General features: G+C 36.0%; 1 long non-coding RNA gene across 1 annotated transcript; it reads right to left on the bottom strand.

The window, feature by feature from the left end:
- Positions 1–12,562: 12,562 nt before the first annotated feature.
- Positions 12,563–16,809, bottom strand: LOC136233903 (uncharacterized). Its single transcript, XR_010690981.1, has 3 exons — positions 16,385–16,809; positions 16,159–16,248; positions 12,563–12,976 (listed from the first exon to the last, which is right to left on the bottom strand). It is a non-coding gene; the product is annotated as an uncharacterized lncRNA (long non-coding RNA).
- Positions 16,810–24,014: the final 7,205 nt, after the last annotated feature.

A 24,014-nucleotide genomic window follows, 5' to 3' on the forward strand; every position in this document is an offset into this window, starting at 1 on the left:
CCCCCAGATCTCATATATAAACAAAATGATTGATGAACATAAACCCTAGACTCCCAAATCTAATATATCTGGAGCAACTCTCCACCAACATTACATCAAAAGTTTCTTTTATTCTCTATCTCAGTCAATCACACTAATCTTCATGTGTATTTAGTTAGCAAAAATGAACGAGTTCTCTATCTCACCCATCAAATAAACAATAGCTTTCACTTATAGAAGACATCGTTGCTCTGCCTAGGCTTTTCCAGGACTGTATGTATACTCTCCCTCATTAGTTGTATATATGTTAATTTGATGTGATTCAAAACTATGACTACAAATGTCTTTCACTGATTTTTAGTTTCTTTTTCTAATCTACTGAAAGCTCCTAATTTTAATATATGTGTATGGTTTTCCAATTTGAACTTTGAGTAGCACCATTAAGTTTATACATATAATGATTTATGGAATTTGTTCTTTTGCCTTATGAAGTTTTCGGACCTACATATATTATTTTTAGAAGGATATGGCTATTGAGTTATTTTTTTAAATCAAAACCAAAGGAGAAATCCGAATAGATCTACCTTGCAATGTTTAAGAAATAAAAAAAATTCAAAAATATCTAGAATGATAGTGAAAAATCTGAATCCATCTAGAAAACACACGATTTTAACTAAGTTTATATTGTGCAGGAAATATGACATTAAAGAAACATGAAGAAAATTCATGTCAAGATAAGAGTGATTCAACAGATCTTCAGAAACAAAAAGAAAGAAAAAAATATATTCTAGCACTGATTGTAGAATGTGGCCGGCGAAAACGATCCTTTCTTACAGCAAAGATGATAAGAGGCTGGAAGTAAGTTGAGGTTTTGAATTAATAATTTATTTTTATATTAACATGTCCTTCTTACAATTAAATTTGCATTATTTAAAAAGTTTATGTTTGGGAACAGTTAGTTTGATTGATTGGTTCATTGTGTTATTAAGTTGTATGATCAAATGCTTCTATCAAATGTTATTTATTTTCAAAAGTTCATCTGTGGCCCTTGTTTCATATTAATATTTTGGTTATTTTTGTATTGCTTAAACTGTTCAAACTTGATGAAACCCATATTGCGAGAACATGCTTCAGTTTATTATGACAGTTCAATTAGTTTTGGCCTTATCCACTTGAGTAGATTATGGTTGTTTAACTTGTCATCAGTTTATGGCCATCTGTAATTCATAGTACTCATTCATACTATCTCAACTTGAGATTTATTGTATTTGGGCAATTCATCAAAATTTGTGATATTTTAAGTAATAGTGATATTTTAATTATTTGATTCCTGAAAAAGAAGATGCATTGTACTGCTGCAGCTTTTAAGAAAGAAGCCAATGTTTGTACAAAACCTGCGAGTAACAGTTCTTTCTCTTCAAATCCAAGGAATTTGAATTTGTTTTATTTTTATATTTCATTGAGAAATCATATTCAATTGGATTTTTTCCTTTCTTCCTTTTTCGAATGAGTGTACAATTTTTTTTTGTTTAATAAGTCTGTTACCTCATACTAGGTCTAAAACTTAAATTGATTACTGAACTTTTAATGTTGTTCTTGTTTAATTGCATTCAATATACTCTTGTTTTTTAATAGAAATTGTTTCAATATACTCTTATTTTTCAATAGAATTTGTTGAAGGTAAAAAATGGAAAATACTTGTCAAAGTGGTCACTCTTCTTAAAAGAAAGCCAACTAGATAAATCCTTGCTTGTTTAAGAACTAAAATTCCGAATTTTAACAATAGTCTATTAGTTTAATTGATTAAATATCTAAGGTTGTTTGATTAAATTGTTAATAACTATATATGTGGTTGTGGTAGAATTAAATTAATTTAAACTTTGGTTTCCCAGGTCAAACTTGATGAACTAAAGTAAATACTTTCAAACCAATTGCAGCTTATGAGAATTTCTACAGTTTCTTCTCCTCGAGTAATATCATCGAGATAAATTAGATATTTCTATGGCTTCAACAGAAAGTGCATCATAATCATCTTTGTCCTCGTCATCATGGTCATCATCATAATCATCCGTAGACAATTTTGCAGCAGAGCAACTGGTATTATATATTATCTGTTAACTGCGGCATGACTTGATTTGTCTTGATGATCAGTTAGGAGATTGGAAATGAATAACTGTGTGCGGTTGAGATTGGAAATGAATAACTGTGTTGTATGCTAGAAGGCATTTCCTGGTGGTTAGGTTGAGATTGGAAATGAATAACTGTGTGCGGTTGGTTCCGTGGTGTTGTTACATTCTATTGATCTACAACATCTAAAGCATGTTTGCCTTTTGAGACAGCTATGTGCGCCCATATGGTTGTGTTAGAGGATGTTTCGCCAGCAGCCCCATTTGATCAATTAATAGGTTGGAGTACAACAGGCACCAAAGTGCCTCTCGAGATCTCAAGAGAACTTTCAGTTACTAGATTAGTAGCTCAAAAGCATGAACAGATCCATTTCTTTCTCTATGAACAGAGCATAATTACCTTTGAAGACTGTAGACTTTTTGGCAGCATTACCTTCTCCATAGTTTCTTTAAAATGGCTTGAGATTAATGAAGCTTGGGCATATTGGAGTAGAGGAACATTTATAGAATTAGTATTTACAAGCAAGAAATGTTCACAAACCATTTGCAACAGTTTTATCAAAGAGAAAACATGAATTTTGTATTTACTGCGGCATTCATCTTCCACTTCTCCAAAATTGCAATTCAGAGAAATCTTCAGCTCTTTATTAGAAGATGAAGCCATATCAAAATCTTTTGAAGTAGAAACCCTATTATATGTACTATCTATAAGTAAAGATATGAAATCCTTATAATTATATTTGAAGTAATCTATTTTGTGATCAGAATTGTTTCCATTTGAAGAATTTTGTTCAAGTGAAGAACCTATATACACCACATCAAAATTAGATTTGCAGGAAGAATACGAACTACAGTATATTACTCTAATTTGTTTATATTATTGTAAGAATTCATAACTTCAATATGTAAGAATCAGAATTTCAAATTAAGATAATAAGTCAGAACACTAATAGAAGGCTTATTTGTTTTTTTCATTGTCTTTGTTCATGGATTTAAGCAACTTATATACTTTTAGTATTTCTAAAAGTATCTTCCAGACGTTTAAATTAATTCCTAAAATCTATATCAACGGATTGCTCCATTTGTTAGTCTCTTAATGTAAACAAATCGGTAGAAAAGGAAAATCTAAATTGACTAATCTTTTAATTCAACCAAAACCAAATTGTGTTACTCTCTAAAAACATGCAACAAAAAAAATAGGGTAATTAATTTATTAGTCCCTATATTTTGATAAAACACACTGTTTAGTCACTGTTTAGTCTCTAACCTGTTTTTCAGTGAACTGTTTAGTCATTCCGTCCGTTTGTTAGATTTTTTTTACCGTTTATGACTTCAGAAATGACTAAATTACCCTTTACTATTTATCTTCAAACTTCAGAAGAGGAAATCCAATTTAGAAGAAGAAGCTATTTGTATGGAAAATAAGAAAAGAACACCCAATGCTTACGAATTTGATCGATTAAGAAGAAAATCGAGCATTCAAAGTTAATTTCAGATGCATTAGAGTTTAAAGGAAAGGAAAATAAAGGAAAAGAAGAACGCAAATTCAAATTGATTAACAGGATCTTCATGAGAGTCTAACGGCAGCGACTAATTTTAGGGACTAAACAGTTCACTGAGAAAAACGTTAGAAACTTTACCGTGTGTTTTTAAAAATACAGGACTAAACAGTGTGTTTTGTTAGGAACTAATAAATTAATTACCCAAAAAAATATGATCGCCCATAGGACAGAACTCACTTAAATTCCTAAAAATATGATCCAGTTGCAGGAGACTCGTCGTTATTACTGGGAAACATTGATATGATACTCAAAACTATGCTTTCAACCTGCGTAGTAAAATTTAGGGATAAGGTAACAAAATAGGCCTAAGATTTTTGACGAAGTATCAATTTAGACCTTTTTTGTTACCTTCCTAAAATTTATGAGGCTACAACCAAACAAATGGATAGATTTTTGACGAAGTATCAATTTAGACGTTTTTTGTTAGGTTCCTCAAATTTATGCATCAGTGCACAAAGGCTACAACCAAACAAATCGATAGTATATCATTTCATTGCCCACAAATTTATGAGCAATCTACCCTCATAATCTACAACACCCTGTTATGTCAGAATCAAAGATGAGCAAAACTATTTTCAAAGTTAATGCAGTCAAACTGAGTCTCAAATGAAGAAGTTGGTACTAATGAACTGGAAAACTGGGAAACTATTTATGAACGATTCTTGCTTGTAAATACTTATTCTATAAATGTGTGTGTAATCTAAAGCCATTTCAAGGAAACTGAAAAAATGAAAAAGGTAAAGCTGCCTAAAAGTCTGAGTCTTCAAAGTTAGAGAGCAGGAGGCTGTGAAGCCAAAGAAATATCCCATGTATGTTGATGATAGAATAAAGTGTAAAAATTCCTATAGTGAATAAATATGGTCAAGAGTTGCCAAATTTTCTGTACATAAAATGGCTCATGTGGATTTTTCACTTTTCTGGAATATTCAAATCAAATTACCGTGTATAAATAACTTTGTAAATCCCACTTTTATATTAATAAAATTTTAGATTTATTGTTAATATTCATCAAGAAAAAATGCATCTAATTCTGAACAATAAAAGATCCCTAGAATGATTTTATTTTAATTATGTTTGTAAACAGATCAGAAAACAAATATTTGATGATAATATTTTAACACCATAATGAGACCAATCAATAAAAATAATTGTTCCAAAACAAAAACTTATGTTTTTCCTTTAAATAATGCAAATTAAACAAGTAAGAAGGACAAATTAACATAAACTAGAAATTAGTAAATTCCAAACCTCAACTTACTTTGCAGCCTCATATATGATCTCAGTGCCAGAGTATCTGCAATAGTATGGTTGACCACGTTCACTAATCAGTACTAGCATATCTTTTTTCTTATGATTTGGTATGAGTACCCTGAAGAACAACTACCTTTGTGTCCATCAATATGCTCTATTTCTTTGTTGTTTCACAATAATTCTTATATATAAACAGTTTGTTTTGTGATGAAACCACTCAATTTTGAGATGAAACTGTTTCATTAAGTGAGCTTCTTTTTCCTTCCACTGTAACATGCATCTATAGTCTTGTTGAGGTCTGGAGCACTTATTTTAGTGCTCGAACTTCTGAGTTGTAGAGAATCATTGAGTTTTGTTCAGTAATTGATTTATTTGATGTATCATTTATGGCATCTTCAAGATCTGGAATACACACCATTGGTTCCTCAATTGCTGAGTCTCTCGTTGCTTCGTGAGATGTTGACTTCAGGGAAACTGTGCAACCAGAGACATAAATGTTGTGTTAAAGAATAGGGACCGAATAAGCAATTGGTAATGGAATGAATAGTAATTTTGTAAGGATGACTTTTATTTACCCAATATAAAATTCCAATGGCACAAGACACGACAACTTCTTTATATATTACACTCTTACACACTTTTACACTAGTAAAGTTTTTTTTGTCAAATACTTAAACTCGTTACAAAGGTTACCATACTTATATAATAAAATAATATTAAGCCATTCCAATAAAATATAAATCCACCCAAGCAAGTGATGGCAAAGTTATGGATCTGACCAACATTCTTCAAGCTTAGGTTTGTTCACTTTACTCATTTGTTTGGTTGAGTATTTCATTTTTAATCCTACCTCTTGGTCAGATTGAGATGCTAGAAGCTAGACACAAGATATTTATCAATCTCCAAGCTGGGATAGACTTGAAGAAAGCCCTTGAGCTCCTTTCCTAGTGTGAAGATGAGATTTTGTAAATAATCGATCTCAAAGATTAAATAGTTTGTATTTTTAAATTTTTGTCTAATAATGTAGAAGCAATTAAAGAAAAATAAATAAAACAATACTTCAAAATAATTTTTTTTATGAAGAGGAATTCAAATTAAAATATTAATCAGTTTTTTTATTAATTTTCGTAAATGACGGACCCCAATAACTATAACATTAAAGTTAATAGAAATAAAAATAAATAAGAAATTTTAAAAGTAAATATATCATTGGGATTCAACCATTAGTAAATGACGGACCCCAATGACTATAGCATTGGAGTAGGTGTTCTATATAAATCGACCCTAAAGATCCTCAGCGCTTAAAAAAAACTTCATGTTAAGTTCTCCTTGTTGATCAAGTCCCCTGTGGAACTCTTGTACTTTAGCTTGAAATTTGTTCCTACATAAGCTGTGTGAAACTCTCCATGTTTTTCCTAGTTAAGAAAACGTTTCTTAAAAGAACCTATGTCTGTGTCCATATGCCTTTTAATTATGCAGACTGAGATTAATAGAGTCAACCATTCTATACATTCTTTGAATTCGACTCTTACTCAGCATCTGGAGCATCCTTTTATTCATATGTAATTTTACAGTGTGATGATGTAAGGTGCAATGGTTCACAGTGTGATGATGTAAGGTGCAATGGTGCTATAAATTCTGATTCCATGGTTGAGCGTGCAATACAGGTTTGTTTACATGATCTCCAAGAGACGGCACCACTACCCAAAATGAAAACATAACCATTAGTGGAACACACCAAATCATTTTTGGATGACCAATTTTCATCACAATATCCTTCTAAAACAGCAGGAAATTTATTAAAATGCAAATTAAAATTCATGGTACCTCTCTCAAGTATTGAAGTAAACGATGAAGTGCATTCCAATGTTCATCATTTGGATTGTGAGTATATCTACTCAATCTATTTACAGCATATGCAATGTCAGGTCTAGTATGAGCCATTAAGAACATAACACTCCCAATAATCTTAGCATATTCTTCTTGTGAAACACTATGTCTTTTATTTTTAGTAATACATATGCTAGAATCATAGGGTGTTCTACCTGGCACTACATCAAAGCTATCAAACTTTTTCAATAATTTCTCAACATAATGTGATTGTCCTAAAGAAAAGTCATTTTCACTTTTTGTAATTTTGACACCAAGAATTACATCAGCTTTTCTCATGTCTTTCATGTCTTATTGTGATGATAAGAAGGCTTTGGTGTTATTCATGTCTCATCCACATAAAGACATACAATCACATAATTTGATCCAAATGATTTAGAATAAACGCATGTATCTGATCCATTAACTACGTACCCATCAAAAAGTAAAGTGGAGTTAAACTTTTCATACTATTGTCTGGGTGTAGGCCATACAGTGACTTCCTCAGTTTGCATACCTTATCTTCCTGACCGGGTACAACATTTCCCACAGGCTGTTGGACATAGATTTCTTCTTCTAAATCGCCATTTAGAAAAGCTGTTTTTACATCCATCTGATGTACCACCAAGTTATGTATTGCTGCAATTGCAATTAAGATTCTAATAGTAGAAATTTTAGTAACAGGAGAGTAAGTATCAAAATAGTCATTTCCTTTCTTTTGACTATAGCCTACCGCAACTAATCTAGCTTTGAACTTTTCAATGGATCCATCAGGTCTTCTTTTCCTTTTGAAGATCCATTTAAGTTTTATAGTTTTGGACCCTTTAGGCAAAAAGACTAGATCCTAATTGTGATTTACCATAATAGAGTCTAATTCATTTTTTATTGCCTCTTTCCAAAAGTTAGCATCTACAAAGGTCATGGCCTCCTTATGTCTTAGGATCTTCTTCTATTAGATAGGCAGACATAAAAACATCAACTATTCTATCTAAATTTTCTAACAGAGAAGAGGAAACAAAGTCGGGTCCAAAACTATTAGCTATTTTTCCTTCTTTTACTTCTTCTAGGTTCATGTTCACATTCATCATGTTTTTCCAAAGAACTAGAAGCAAGAGAATCACTAGCAGGTACAGAATTAGAGGGACCAACATCATCACACACAAGATTTTTCTTTAAAGGAAAAATATTTTCAAAGAATTCTGCATCTCTAGATTCACATATGTTATAGTCATTTAGTGCCATAAATCTAAAGGCATCACTATTAGAAGCATATCCAATAAAAACACAATCAAAGGTTTTTGGCCCTATGTTGGGTTTTCTAAAAGATGGAAAAGCAACTTTAGTAAGACAACCCCAGACCCTCAAGAAATTTAAATTAGGCGAATACCCCTTCCAAAGCTCATAAGGAGTTTTGTCTAATTTTTTATGAGTAACTCTATTTAAAATATAGCATGCAGACAAAACAGCCTCCCCACACATTATCAGGCATACCAGAACTAATCAACATAGCATTCATCATTTCCTTAAGCGTTCTATTTTTCCTTTCAGCTATACCATTTTGTTGTGGTGTATATGGCGCACTAGTTTCATGTATAATGCAATTTTCCTCACAAAACGTTTTAAGGAAATTGGTTCCGTATTCTCCACCTCTATCAGATCTAAGCTTTTTTATTTTTCTATCTAGCTGATTTTCTACTTCCATTTTATATTTTAGAAACATACTTTCAACCTCATCTTTTGATCTTCAAAGATATACTTTGGTGTATCTAGAAAAGTCATCAACAAAGGTCATTTACCATCTTTTACCACCTTTACTAATTGAATTCTTAAAGTCAGCTAGATCAGAATGAATTAATTCAAGCAATTTAGTACTTCTCTTAGTAACAGATGGAAAAGGCTTCTTGGCAAATTTAGCTTCTACGCAAATAGAACATTTTCTTTCATGCTCAGAATTAACAATATCAATAACATGCATATTTTTCAACCTTTTAATAGAAGCATAATTCACATGTCCTAATCTACCATGCTAAGCATCCAAAGACTCACATAAATAAGCAGATTCAGAAGAACTTGCATTATTTCCAACAAAGTTAACATAAATAGTGTTCATGATAAAAAGCCCATCACCTAGATACCATTTCCCTACAAAGGTCCCATTCTTAGTAAGAATCACCTTATCTGCCTCAAAAGTAATTTTTAAACCAGCCTTATTCAATAAACTACTAGAAATCAGATTCCTATGAAGTGAAGGCACATAAAAAACATTATTCAATGATAAACTTTTTCCAGGAGTTAATTTGAGTAAGACTGTTCCTTTACCAACAACACCAGCAGGTGCGGTGTTACCCATGGAGACGCACTCTCCATCAGCAGCATCCTCAAAATGATGAAACAGCTCCCTGTTCGAACATAAGTGTCTGGTAGTTCCAGTATCCACCATCCAGTCAGTTTTGTTTTCCACCAAGTTCGAATCTACCACCACAGCAGCAATGATTTCACTGTTCTCCACCAAATTGGATTGTTCGGTAGGCTTTGTGTTAGCATTTTGATTTGAATTCTGTTGGTTCTTCCTTTGGAAACATTGAAATGCTCTGTGCGGGGTTTTCCACACACAAAGCATTCAACCTTTCGCTTTTTGACCTTTCCATGCTTGAAAGACTTATTCTATTTGAAGCCTTTCTGGGACTTGTTTGCATGTCCTTTTGATCTGTCTTTTGGAATCACATCAGATTCAACCACATTAGCATTAATAGAAACAGAAATAGAGGAAAATTGCTTATCTTTCATTCTGTTGCTTCTTCAGTTCGCATATGACTAACAAGCTCATGCAGACTGAAATCTTTCTTTTTGTGCTTCAAGTGGTTTCTGAAGTCACTGCAGGAAGGAGGGAACTTCTCCAGCAGAACATTGGCTTGAAGCATATCGCACATACTCATCCCCTCCACTGATAACTTCAGCAACAAGGTTCTCATATTCGTGAATCTGATCAATGATCGGTTTCTAATAAACCATTTGATAATGTAGCACTTGCCAACAACATATTTTCTTTTTCTAGCATCATCAGACCCATACTTATCTTTTAAAGAGACCCAAATTTCTTTTGCAGACCTTTTGTTCACAAATATATCAAACAGTGGGTTCGACATATGATTGAGGAGATGTGCTCTGACTGTTTTGTTATCTTTTTCATACTTAGCAAACTGGTTATGATATTGTTGAACAATAAGCGACATAGCAGAACCGTTTGGATCGATAAGGGGATCAGAAAGAACAACATAATCAAGGTCTAATTGTTCAAAAAAGATAAGCATTTTCTGAGACCATCTTTTGTAGTTGAGACCGTCTAAGGGCTCTAATTTAGAGAGATCGGGAATGTTTTTTGAGATTAGAGCAGACATGATGACGGACAGAATTAATCGTTTTCAAATTGTAAGTACAAAATAAGGAACAGAATAACTTATCGAAATGTAAACGATGTGTCGTGGACAGAACCATTGCGTTGAAAACGATTACGACAGACTTTGGTGCAATCTGGAAGTCTGATCGTCAACCAAGGTTTACACAGCAAGCGCCGACCTAGTGCACTCTAGGGCGAAGCTTTGGAACAGCAAGAATTGTAATGCCCAGAGAAGAAAGTAATGTTTGAGATGAAAAGCGTAATTGAAAAAATCGTGAGTGCAGAATTGCTAAGAGTTCATTTTTGTTTAGGTTGAAAATTGAACGTTGTAGTGGACAACGTTTGTGGAGAGAAAAATGTAAAGGTTGAGTAAAATCAGGAATAGTGGAGATAGGCTTTTAATTTGTTAAGAAATAGACAAAAAGGTTTAAAATATTTAATGGCCAATTAAAAATCGGGCCCAGTCGGGTCGGGTCGGGACGGGCGGGCGTCGTGCGAACGAGCAAGCGCGTGCGTGTGGTTTATTTTGTAAAACCCACTAAACACAATTTAATAACTCATTTGGCCCAACCCAATATAAATCCTTCAACCAACTCATAAGTTTCTCATGTGGGATACTTAAAGTCACAAAACAAAAGCAAGGGCTAAAGAGCCATTTTACCTAAAATCTCCAACAGATATAACTTTTCATTAGAATCTCTAAATGCCATATTTTTTTTGGTAGAAGCAGGAAAGAAAACAAACAACAAACGCCTAACCTGGGATCAGCCTAGGAAAGCTAACCCCAATTCTATCCTCTAAAAGAAGAGAAGAAAGAAAAATAGGAGGGGCATAAAGGGTAGAAACACCTAACATTCCCTCATGCCCAGCCGCCGCCAAGCGATCCGCCACCCGGTTTTGTTCTCTGAAAATATGGCTGAACTTCAGGAACTCAAAGGAAGAGCCAAGCCTTTTGATAGATTTGACAAGGTTGCGACTATTAAGACAAATAACATGCTCCTCAGAAATCATCTTGATGGCTTCCATGTTGTCAGACTCCACAGCTAACCTCTTAATGCCCAGCCTCTTGGCAAGCTTAATACCAGAGAGAATACCCCAAAGTTCAGTAGAAAAGGAAGAGACCATCCCCAGGTTCTGGGTGAAACTAGACAGCCAAGCTCCCCCCGCATCTCTAATAACACCACCGGCCGCAATCTTCCCATTATTAAGCCAAGAGCCATCCGTATTCAGCTTCACCACCCCATCACTTGGCCTACTCCAACCAACGAGGTGGACATCTCTCTTCTGGGTAGATCTGGCAAGGGAATCTCCTTTGAAACTCTCAATAGTAACAGAGAGTTTATTGGAGAAGAACTCAACAAGGTTAGGAATAAAAACAGTATTACCCCCAAAAATCTCCTCGTTCCTCCACTTCCAAATTTGGTGACTGATGATAGCAAAGAAAATGTCACCATGCTCCATGAAGTCCAGTAACTTCCCACTCACACCATCAGAGAACCAGTTGCCTTCAGAGTGGGCAAGAAAGGAAGAGAGGACACGGGAGGGGAGAATTTTTTTCCATACCTCAATACTTTTAGAGCAATCCCTAAGAGCATGGCATAATGTTTCGTCATGTCCTCTGCATCTACAGGCTTTGGACTCCACCAAATGCCGTCGGTATCTATCCGAGTTAGTAAGTAACCTATCCCTAACTCCCAGCCATAGGAAGCTCCTAATACAGTAAGGGATTTTAAGGGCCTAAATGACTTTCCAGGTATTCGAGAGAGGGACGGATCTGTTGAGAGTAAAAGCCTCAAAGGCCGATTTGCAGGAATAAGGGCCACTATTAGTTAGGGCCCAACAATGTCTATCCTTGTCTTCCTCTTGATTGCTGACCTTCACTCCCCTAATCCTAAGAAGAGTATCAAGGTTAAAGAAGGACTCAAACTTAGACCAAATCCAGTCCCCCTCAGGGTCCACCACATCGGCGATTCTCCAATTGCGGATACTAAACGGCGGGGGAACTCACTAGTACAGAAATGGCCTATGGCTACGGTCGTTTACCGTCATTAACCACGGTTTTACGACCGTGACCAAAGGAGCCGTGGCAAATGATTGGCATCTTTAGCCACAGTTGTTTAACCGTGGCCAAAGGGGCATTAGAGTCGGTTTTTACAAATAACCGACTCCACTGCCTTGCGTTTTTGCCATGGTTGTTACAAACAACCGTGGCTAAAAGGGTCTTTGGCCACGGTTGTTTGTAACAAACGACTCTAATGCTCTGACCATTAGAGTCCGTTGTTAAAACAAACGACTCTAATGCTCTGATCATTAGAGTCGGTTGTTCTAACAACCGTAGCCAATGATATGTTTTTAATTAAAAAAAATACAATAAACTATTTTGGATTGAATGGAGCTCTAATATTGAAATATAATAAGCATAAATATTACAACAATAAAATCCGACGTAGTTGTGGGTAAAAGGCTTTCGTTGAAATACTGTAATAAATATTTCCAACTAATAAATAGTAGTGCATAATGACATAACGTTTACAACCCTACACATTAGTTGAATTGTGTGGCTGCCCTAAATTAATCTCTATGAAAAAGAACTTCCTTACTTATGTTTCTCTAATATCCCTACAGAAGCTCATTAATCTGCCTTACCAAGCTTCGTTCTTGATCCTCCAGTGGCTGGAAGAGCATCAATAGAAGATAGGACGAACTCTTGGTTCTGCTGCTGATTTTGCAAACTGATTGGGCTTACATATTTGATCAAACAAGTGGTAGAAATACTTGAGTGTTGCATATATCTGCAAAAATTTGTCCATAAGATCAGAAGTACTTCTAAGCACAATAAACGTACACCACACATTTTCTCTACATTTTCCCTATTGAGATCTCATAACAGGTCCACCGTATCCATGTTAGTTAAAATGTCTTATGAACATCACAAGTAGCATAGACCAGAAATATAGGAGAGTACATTAATGAACGCCAAAAAGCCAAACTGAACCTATTAGAGTAACTTTACTATGAGTCAACGCTCCTAGAGCATCTAATGAAGTCAGATACTCAACAAGTAAAATAAGCATTCTTAAATTTGAATAAAGCAACCCTAGTGAGCAGGCAAGATCCATTGTGATCTTGCTCTCTCACACACACACCCACGAAGCAAGTACTACATATAGAGACAAGTGAGAAAGTGAAGAAGCATAGAATATGTGCATGAGAATGAGGAGAGAGGCACAATAGCACGATTGAAACTCTCCAAATAACAGCATCAGGTTTCATAGGCATGCTTGAGACCAATTTTAAAGCTTATAGAAGATGATCTAGAAATATTAGGGATTTACTGAACAAGTGATTAACATTAATCTACTTCTGAAAACACATTATATCCTGGGAAAATCGTTTTGAAATTATAAGAAACAAGTTTCCAATTTTCTTAAATTACGGAAACATGAACCAAAATGTTTCACATAAGTTTCCAAGAGTTTCAGTATCCGAAACGTGAAATGCTTTAAAATCAAAGTTTTTGTGGAACATAGTTTTTCACCTAATGGGTAAGCATGTCCAATCTAAGGTTGAATCTATTAATATCATGACCAAGTAACAGACTACAAACAATTAGTTTTAGCATTATAAACAAATTATAAACTAATAACAGATTACTTAAACAGAACTTTGTAACGATGCCTTTAACTGATGCTAAGATAGGTTTTAAGATTAAACGTGAGATATTTAGAAGCATTGGTCCAAAATTTCCAGATACTTAAAGCAGAAAATTAAATACCAAGTCTTTAGAAGCATTATCAACAATCAAAGATAATAAAGACGAGAACAATAGTGGAATATAGTCTAATTTTTTAATACTTGCTCATGAAGATGGTAAGATCAAGGTTGTCTTTTCCCCTTCCATTTGTCTTTGCATCATAAAAGAAGTTCAGACAAAAACAGAACTCTAATCTCATTATTTACACTTGAAAGTTCACAACTTTTATCTAATTGGTAAGTTAAGACAGTGTTTCCCTCTCTCCCGATGATCTATTTTTATTTTTGATTCAAATAGCTGAGACATGTAACATTTTCAGCCAAGGGTGTTCCTTTAATATCTTAACCAAATGATACTGAATGTTTGTTGAACTTGAAATTTACACTATCAGCCAACACTTTTGGCTCTTCTACATGTATTACCTTTCTTCTAAACATGTTCTGCCTATATTGGTAGCAATTAAGGCAGTGGAAGTAGGCGTTGCTGGAATTATTGTCGCTAATCACGGAGCTCGTCAGCTAGACTACAGTCCAGCCACTATCAGTGTTTCGGAGGAGGTAAGATCCACTACTTCATTGTATTTTTTTATGCAGGATGAAAAGGACATTGAGCTATTATATTCTAACAAGTTATGGGGGTAAGAACAGAACGTCATTTTAGATGAAACGATCAAAAGTACTAGCTATTTGTGTTACCATGTTCTTTCATAAATCACTTTGTAAACATTTGCAGGAATGCTTTTTTAAGACAATTTTTGGGGTTATAGGTGGTTCATGCTATTGGAGGGAAGATTCTTGTACTGTTTGACTGAGGAGTAAGGTGAGGAACATATATTTTTAAAGCATTATCCCTTGGTGCACAAACTGTTCTTGTGAGCTCTAATGTTCCAAATATTCATGTATCTTTCATATGTTCCATTCATTAGGTGGTCCTAAGATAGGGGTGGCACATTTTGACACGATAACACAATTACAAACACAATTCGACAAACACGATATCATCGACACAATTATCATTTTTCTTGCATTTATAGCACATATATAATCAATATGGAACATATAGATAGTATAACACGATTTTGACACGATAACCCGAAATTACCACCCCTCACATGGTATATATTCATTAGTAACATGTTTATCAGACTTCTTTTGGAGGAAAAAAATTTGGGAACCGGCTTTTTAGTTGATCTGGTTGCTTGTTCTATATTATGGTCCTTAAAGTTTGTATGTATATGATTGGAGGTTGGAAGACCAGTGGTATTTGGGCTAGTGGCCAAGGGAGAATACAGAGTTAAAAGGGTAATTGAAATGCTAAAGGATGAACTTGAGCTTACTCTGGCACTTTCTGGTTGTCCTACTCTTAAGCATATTACCAGGAGTCATGTTAGAACAGAGAGAGAGAGAGAGAGATGCTCCAATCCATGCTTTAGCAGCTTTTTTAAGCCAAATGATAAATAATCCACCATCTATTCTTGATAAACAATGTATTCAATGCTTTGGTTACTTATTGAAGAGGATTTTGTTTGAGTTTATGTTCTTTTTTTTTTCTGTTTTAGCATTTCATAAAATGTGATTGTTATGTTTGTCTGTTTTAGCTGATTATGGAATTGATTTACTTCTGAATATGCATCTTATTCATGGAAAGGAGTTCTTAATTTCCTTAAATTACATCTAAATATGCATCTTATTCATGGAAAGGAGTTCTTAATTTCCTTAAATTACATCTGAAGATGCATCTTATTCATGGAAAGGAGTTCTTAATTTCCTTAAATTACATCTGAATATGCATCTTATTCATGGAAAGGAGTTCTTAATTTCCTTAACTATATTATTGTTTAAATCACACTAACATAAAAGTCCTTTAGGTGTTGTTTAGAGAAAGAAAAGGGTCCAAAAATTATGATTTTGGAAATATCTAATGATTGACATTTAAATCAAGAAGACTCCTCCAAATAACAGCATCAGGTTTCATAGGCATGCTTAGTTCAAATATCTAATGATCCACATTTACAATACATATCCACCAAAAATACACACATCAAAATAACCATAGCTACTTCAACATCAAACGTTCTGAACAAATAAGCATGAGCCCACATCCCTAAACACAAAGCACATAAACCAGCACAAGCATTTAAAATGCTCTACATTATGTACCCATCAGGCTCAAACAATTCCTATAATTGAATAAATAATTTAAATGCAGATTCAAACTCACCAATTTGGACAAGAGCGTCAACCATAGCATTCCAGGAAACAAACTTCTCTCAGGAATTTTATCAAACACATTGCGTGCGAATCCAAACAACTGCAAGAAGCATAGAAATGGATCAAACTGTTATTTATATAAACAACATGAAAAGATCACCTAAAGCTTTATTGAGCTAAGGTCAGATGAGAAACCAAACAAACATAATTATAGAATTGAGGAAAACTATATGTACAAATTAACAAGTAAAAATTGTGAAACTTGGACACAGCTCCAAAGCAAGGGTACAGTTGCCCTGGCATGATTTCGAACATAAACATTTGTTCAACTCCATATATCGAACGAACTCAAGCAGACAGAGGAACTCAAGCCAACTCGAACTTGAACGAACTCAGGCAGACGAAGGAACTCAAGTAAACTCGAACAAAATGGGTCTAGGGTTCTTCGCCCAATGAAATTGGTTTAACCGCAGAAGCAAGAAGAAAGAACAGAAGATTAGGGAAATCGGTTCTTCGTGCAAATAGAGAAGAAAGACAAGAAGATCGTTTTGTATCTAAGGTCTAGGGTTCTTCGCACAGAGATAAGAAACACGAGAACAAGAGTGGAAGATAGTCTAATTTTTCCATATATATCAGCTCTTCAGACTCGGTTATTGGAAAAACCGACTCCAAAGGGGTCAGCGTCGGTTACAAGCATAACTGATGCCAATAAAAGGGTTATTGGCATCGGTTTTTTGGAAAACCGACACCAAAACCCCTTAAAAACACACGCATTTTTTAATTAGGATATTTAAAGTCGGTTTTTATAATAAACTGTGGCTAATAATTTATTTTTAAGGTCGGTTTTTTCTAACGACCGACTCTAAAGACCGCTAGTCACGGTTTTTTAAACAACTGTGGCTAATAAGGCGTAGCTATAGTCCATTTCTGTACTAGTGACTGCACACATGAAGTAAAGGTTTGTCACCAATCCAGGTGTCATTCCAGAAGCTAATGGATTTACCATTACCAACCTCCAGGCCAACCCCAGAGCAGAACTCTGCAAACACCGCATTGAGCCCTTTCCAGAGGACAGAGCAATTGGCGACTCTCTCCTTAGGGCCCCCAAAGATTTTAGCCTTACGATATTTTCCACAGAGAAGGCAAACCCAGAGAGCGGAGGGGCATTGCCACATTCTCCAGAGAAGCTTCATTAATAAGACTTTATTATTATCTTTTGCTTGTCTTATGCCAAGACTTTATTAATAAGATTTCATCTCCTTACTGATGTCAGGAGAAAGAGTCCGAGCAACATTTGCTCGAGGTTTCCTTTTGATCGATCTTTTGGCAAGCATCCATGGGCCAAAGTTCATTCCTTCATCATGAACCTCCTCTACTCTACCCGTGTTAGGCAACACCACCTCCTCAACTACCTTTCTTCTTCTTGGACAACCATCAAAGGTATGGCCAAACATACCACACTCGTAGCAGATATTGTGAATACCTTCGTATTCAATGTGAAAGACCTTATTCTGAACATAGAATTTTGACAGAAGAGGCTTAGCAAGATCAATGTCAATACATACTATGTTTAGCAAGCCATTTCACAATAGAAAGGATTCTAACTAAAACTTGTCTCCAACATTCTTTCTCTTTCATAACCTCTTATTGCAAGTTTTTATCAATTGTTACGTTCTTATCCAATCGAACTCTTGATTCATTCCAAGTATTCATACTAGTCATATGTTCAATACTATTCTCATGTTGCCTAAGTCTCTCAACAAGATGCTTCCAATCATTATGTCCATCATTTGCTAACAAAGATTTATTCATACTAGATTTGAACAATTTACAACAAAAACAATAAATTTTATCAACATGTTTAGAATAAACCAACCACTATCACGTATCTCACAATTGCTTAGTTTTCTAGAGTATAAGGCCTATGAAAAATGTCTAGACAACTTATCTAAAGGAAAACTCAAATTCTCTTCCTCAGTGGCGGAGCCAGGATTTGAGACTTGGGGGGGCTAATTTTAGTTATGTAGTTTGTGGTAATTTTTTAAACTCCAACCCGTCAGGGCTGGAATTTTTTTTTAGCATCCAACATGATAAAGCTGCTTCATTTTGCCCAAAATGAAAAGCGTAAACATATTTAATTTTCTATATGTTCAATGTTGATTTCCTAAAACTAAAACACCTAAATTTTCATAGTTTTTTGTGTTGAATGTAAAAAAATTAAAACTTCCAAGTCTAAAAGAAGTAGAAATATTCAATCTTTTATAAATCCAACATTAATTTCTTAAAAATTACTTTTGGAAAAAAAAACTTTAAAAGAGTTGTATGGAAAAACTCAATTAGGATAAACAAAAGAGAAAAAATGAGATTCAAGGGGTTTGAATCCATAACCTTTTAAACAAAACAAGCTATTGGTCCCTTATAACGTAACAAGTTAGTTCCAAGGGGGGGATAGGAACTATTTAAAATTTTGTACATTGAGGCTGACTTCTTTTTCTTTGAAAAAGGTTTACACAGCGCGCTGAGTGAACTTAAGACACTAGCTTAGTCAACTGGTGACTAAGTCAGCTTCTTTCCTTGAGTCAGGAGATAGCACTTGAGTCTATTCCTGAACTCAGATACTCAATGCACACAACTCAGCGTGACCTCTTTACTTAGTCATTTTTTAAGCAAGCAATATATATATCAAAGGAGTTTAAGGTTAGAAAGATGTTACTCAGCAGATTTATCCAGGTTCGGCCTCTATGCCTACGTCCTATCCCCGGAACACGTTCCGAGCTTTCGAATTCTCTACTGAGCTCTTTTAAGGTAGAGCACCAAACCTTTTACAACTAAAAGCTGAGTATAACAAGAGTACCTTCCTCTATACCTCTACTCACTCCTATTCTACCGCTGAGTACTATAACCGAGTACTCAGCCTCTCCTTTCTATTTCTAGAATTGATAATAAGATTGTCCTAAACAACAATTGCTAAGACACTTTAGATGATTGGAAATCACTCTAGACTTTTACACAATAATCTGGAAATTGGTGTAAGTATTTGCTTTGCTTTTTCTCACAGAACTTCAAGTGTGAATTTGGTCAGCGTAATGGCTAGTTGAAGATCTGCATCGAATGAAGCAACTAAAAGGCCTATTTATAGTGACACTTGAGGCATTCGATGATTTCGAATTTTGAATAACCGTTGGAGGGAAACGGCTTGATGGCGTTGTCACTCAGTACACGCTCAGTGCCGTTGGCCAATCAGATTCTTGCATCTTCTGTCTTCGATCAGTGATGAGCATCTTTCGGCCAGTCCAGCAGAATGTCTCTCCTTTTATGGCAAAGTCAACCAGACAGCTTTCTGTGTCTTCTGAACTTTACCCGAAGTGGAAATACTTTGTCTGGAAGTTGCTCTTGCTCAGCTGCTGTCTTGTACTCTTTGTCGTTCAACTCAGCAGCTTTGTTCCGAAGTAGTCAAGGAAGGTCTTCTCGATCCTTCTCATGTTGAGCTGCGTTTTATCAACAACGACAGTGTTTTGCTTACACGGGCCGAGTGGTCTTGATCTGTTTTGACTTGGGCCTTTGACTTTCTTTTGGGCCTTTAGCCTTTTAATATTTGTGTCTTATAAACAAGTAACTTAACATTGAACAAACACATTAGTATAATAAATCAAAGCATTTAAACTTAGTGTGTATAGAATATTTTTAATCATATACTTAAATAATTTTGTCAAATCAAAATCATGTGGAAAGGTGTTTCAACAAACTCCCCCATTTTGATGTTGGCAAAACTATTCAGTGAAGAACTCATTGTTGAGCTCCCCCATGATAGTTGACCTTTTATAACTTAATAAACTCCCCCGTAAGGGTTGAGCTTCTGACACAGTTTTACTCTAAACATTTTAAGGTTTAATTGAGTAAGTCCTAGGTCAGTTTTTCAGATAAAGGTCAGCTCATGGAACATATTCTATTAACTCAGTTTTAAGCAGAAGATTTAACTATCAGAGAACGCTGAGTATATTGTTGTTCCATGAGTCTTATAAGACAATGTTTTATAGCATTCAAGACAGTGTTAACAGCATACAATCAACAAGCATTGTAAATGATAAACATAGTTGATGTATTTGAAGATGCAAGCATTGTATTAAGTTTAAAGTAGTCAGCATACATAAGCAAAATAAACATAGAAGATAAAACTAAGAAGTTGAGCTAGCTAGTTTTATTTCTTTTTGCTCTTATGCTTTTGTTGACTGCTCCCAACAGCATCCTCTTGCTGAGTTCTTCTAGCTTGTTCTTTCTCCCCCGTTTTGGCAGCATCAGGAGGAGGAGGAGGCCTGAAAGAGCTTGTTTGGACAGCTTCAGTAATTTTAGCTGACATGTTTTTAAGCTTGAGGGTGCTTGCATTTATGCCATCAAAAATAATGACATCTTCTTCCAGTACATCTTTATCAACCTCGATGTTGGATGAGCTGAGCATGCTCAGCACATATTCTTGTGATTTTCCTACCCAATTTATGGTGTCCGTCAGCGCAGCAAACGCCTGATGAAACATTCTCAGTAATGCTGTGTCATAGTACTGACGCTGGACGTTGGAATGATGGATATGGGTGAAGGTACGTTGTGAGTACTGGAGAATTTCGTTCTGCTTCAGTTGGTCAGTTTCCATCTCTTCCTTGTTTAGATTCAGCAAGCGTAGGAAGCCAGCTGATCGTTAGTCTTTGCTTGCTCAGTTTGCAGCTGGTTGAATAGATGGTGAACTTCAGCTGAAGTGGCATACCCAGAATTCGCAGGTGACAAGGTTTGGAATTGTCCCTGAAGGGAGTTAAGGTGTTGAACCATAGTCAGCTAGAGTTCAGCCAGCTTTGTTATGGACTCCTACTTTGGTTGTTGAGCTTGGATACTGGTCATGACACTCAGCAGGTCTTTTGGACCTCGAACCTCGTTGAGAAGTTGAGTGACTTATGAGAGCTGAGTGGACTCATTATCGGCAGACCCATTAGCAGTTTCTGAGGTCTGATGAAGGTCTTGGATCAAGGCCTGCGCCAAATTAATGATCCTTCTACCAGACTCAGTGGCAGTGAGATAGTTGTATGTTTCATTAGTTTGACCAGTTGGTGGAGGTGTTAAGTTTAATTCAACATTTGAAGTGCCAGCGGGGTCAGTGAATGGCCTTGGTGTATCAATCTGCACTTGTTCTGTTGGTTTGGGAAGAGATTGAACAGCGGCATTGATGATAGGTTCAGAGTCAGGCTGAAGCTGACTTGTTGGTGAAGGTGGGATAGGTTCAGTGCTGCCTGGAGCAGGAATTTCCATAGTCGGTTGAGAACTAGGTTCAGCATCGGCATCGAGAACTTGCTCGATGTTGATCGGATTTTTAGAAGCATTTAAGTCGGCTTGTTCCTGTGGAAGAGAAACAGAGGCTTGCTTTTCAGTTTGCTCTGGTAGAGGAGTAGAAGGTTTTCTGAAGAACTTTAGTTTGATACGTGAAGGATCAGGGGTCAGCACAGGTTGGTTTTCAGTAAATTCCAAAACTGTAGTCTGATGTGCCTTTACAAGTCTTCGTCTTTTTCCATGAGTCCTTGGAGGAGTGGGATCAGCGGGAATTGATTGAGATAGAGAAGGTTCTCCCTGATCAGTATTGTGCTATTCTGGGTGCTCAACTTCTTCGTCTACAGCCAACTCAGTGTTGTTGAAACACCTTTCCACAGGATTTTGATTTGACAAAATTAATTAAGTGAAATTAAATATTCTACAACACACTAAGTTTAAATGCTTTGATTTATTGTTACTAATGTGTTTGTTCAATGTTGAGTTTATAATTGTTATAAGACATAAAGATCATAAGGCCCAAGCCCTATATGGAAGTCAAAGCCCAAGTCAAACAAGCCCAAGATCACTCAGCCCGCGTATTTCAAAACGCTGCCGTTGAGTATTGAAACGGAGCTCACCAATGAAGGATCGAGAAGATCCACGTAGACAACTTCGGTATGAAGCTGCTGAGCTGTCTCGACAAAACGTACAAGACAGCCGCTGACCACAAAGCAACTTCCAGACCAAGTATTTCCTCTGTTGGTAAAGAATAGAAGACGCAGGAAGCTGTCTGTTTGACATTACCCGATTTGGAGGAACATACTGCCACACTGACCGAAGAACAGAAGATGCTGGAATCTGATTGGCTAAGAGAACTGCTGAACAGACTGAGTGAACGCGACATGAAGCCGTTTCCCTCCAACGGTTATTTCGAAATTCGAAATAACCAGAAGCTCTCACAGCTCTTTATAAATAGAGCATTCAGAATCCACATTCAATAGAGAACTTTGAGCAAAAGCCGTTACGCTGACCAAACGTGTACAAAAAGTTCTCCATCAAAAGCAAAGAAAATTCTTACACCACAAGCTTATTCGTTTGTGTAAAAGTCTAGAGTGATTGATCCTCAATCATCTAATGTGTTCTAGCAATTGTTGTTTAGGACAAATCTTAATCATTTCTAGGAATAGAAAGGAGAGGCTGAGTACTCGGTTTTAAGTACTCAGCGGAGAGATTAGGATTGAGTAGAAGTATAGAGGAAGGTACTCTTGTCATACTCAATTGCTGATATTGTAAAAGGTTTGAGGCTCTACCTTTAAAGAGCTCAGTAGAGGATTTGAAATCTCGGAAGTGTTCCGGGGACAGGACGTAGGCTTGGAAGAAGCCGAACCTGGATAAATCTGCTGAGTGAAGTATTTCTAAACCTTAACTCCTTATTTATATTGCTTGCTTAAAACAAACTAAAACTGACCAAGTAAAAGAGGTCAAGCTGAGTTGTGCGCTGTCAACGAATTAGTTCAGGAATAGACTCCAAGTGCTATTTCCTGACCTAAGCAACGAAACTGACCTAGTCACTAGTTGACTAAGCCAATGTCTTGTCGATTGATCAGCGCCGCTGTCATATAATCTTTTCTTAAGAAAAAGAAATTTGCCCTAATCAATTAAAAAGGTCAAATAGTTCCTAACCCCCCCCCCCCCTTGGAACTATATTTGCAACCTTATAAGGGACCAACAAGTGGTATCAGAGCTTAAAAGTTCATTACTAAAGGTCTAACAACCTTGAGTTGATCCATACCATGGGTGAAAACAGCACTAGGATTCTCCCTGGAAACCAGACAACTCAGATATTACCTGAGGGGCTGTCCATTACTAGGCCTCCCCTACTCTTCGGGTCAAACTATACCTTTTGGAAGAATAGGATGAAGAACTTCATTCAAGCTACAAACATGAGTGACTGGCTATCTATAGTCCAAGGCCCGTTTGTACCTGTGAAAGTTGTTGCTGGCCAGTCAGTTGTTAAAGCTGAGGTTGAATGGACAGAGGATGATCTCAAGAAGCTTCAAAACCATGCTTCGGCTATCAATATGCTTCACTGTGCGCTCGATGCTGCAGAATATAACAAAATCTCAGGTTGTGAGTCGGCACAAGAGATCTGGAAGAAGCTGGAAGTCACCTACGAGGGAAGAAACAAAGTAAAAGAATCCAAGGTGAATCAGCAGATGAGACTGTACGAGCTGTTCGAGATGAACAATGATGAGGGCATTTCAGACATGAACGCAAGGTTCACCAACATCATTAATGAGCTCAAGAGACTTGGGAAAATCTTCACTGAGGAAGAACAAGTCAAAAAGATACTCAGGAGTCTTCCAAAAGACTGGCAAGCAAAGAAGACAGCAGTTGAGGAAGCTCAGGATTTAACCACCTACAAATATGACGAACTCATCGGTTCATTGCTGACCCATGAGATATCCATGAAAAACTTTGAGGTGAAGGAAAAATCTGATGACAAGAAGCAGAAGTCACTTGTCATGAAAGCTGACTCCACTGACGGGAGTTCAACTGATGATGAGGAGATGGCCA

The sequence above is a fragment of the Euphorbia lathyris genome, chromosome 6 (assembly GCF_963576675.1).
Source record: "Euphorbia lathyris chromosome 6, ddEupLath1.1, whole genome shotgun sequence".
In the NCBI taxonomy this organism is placed as follows: Eukaryota; Viridiplantae; Streptophyta; class Magnoliopsida; order Malpighiales; family Euphorbiaceae; genus Euphorbia; species Euphorbia lathyris.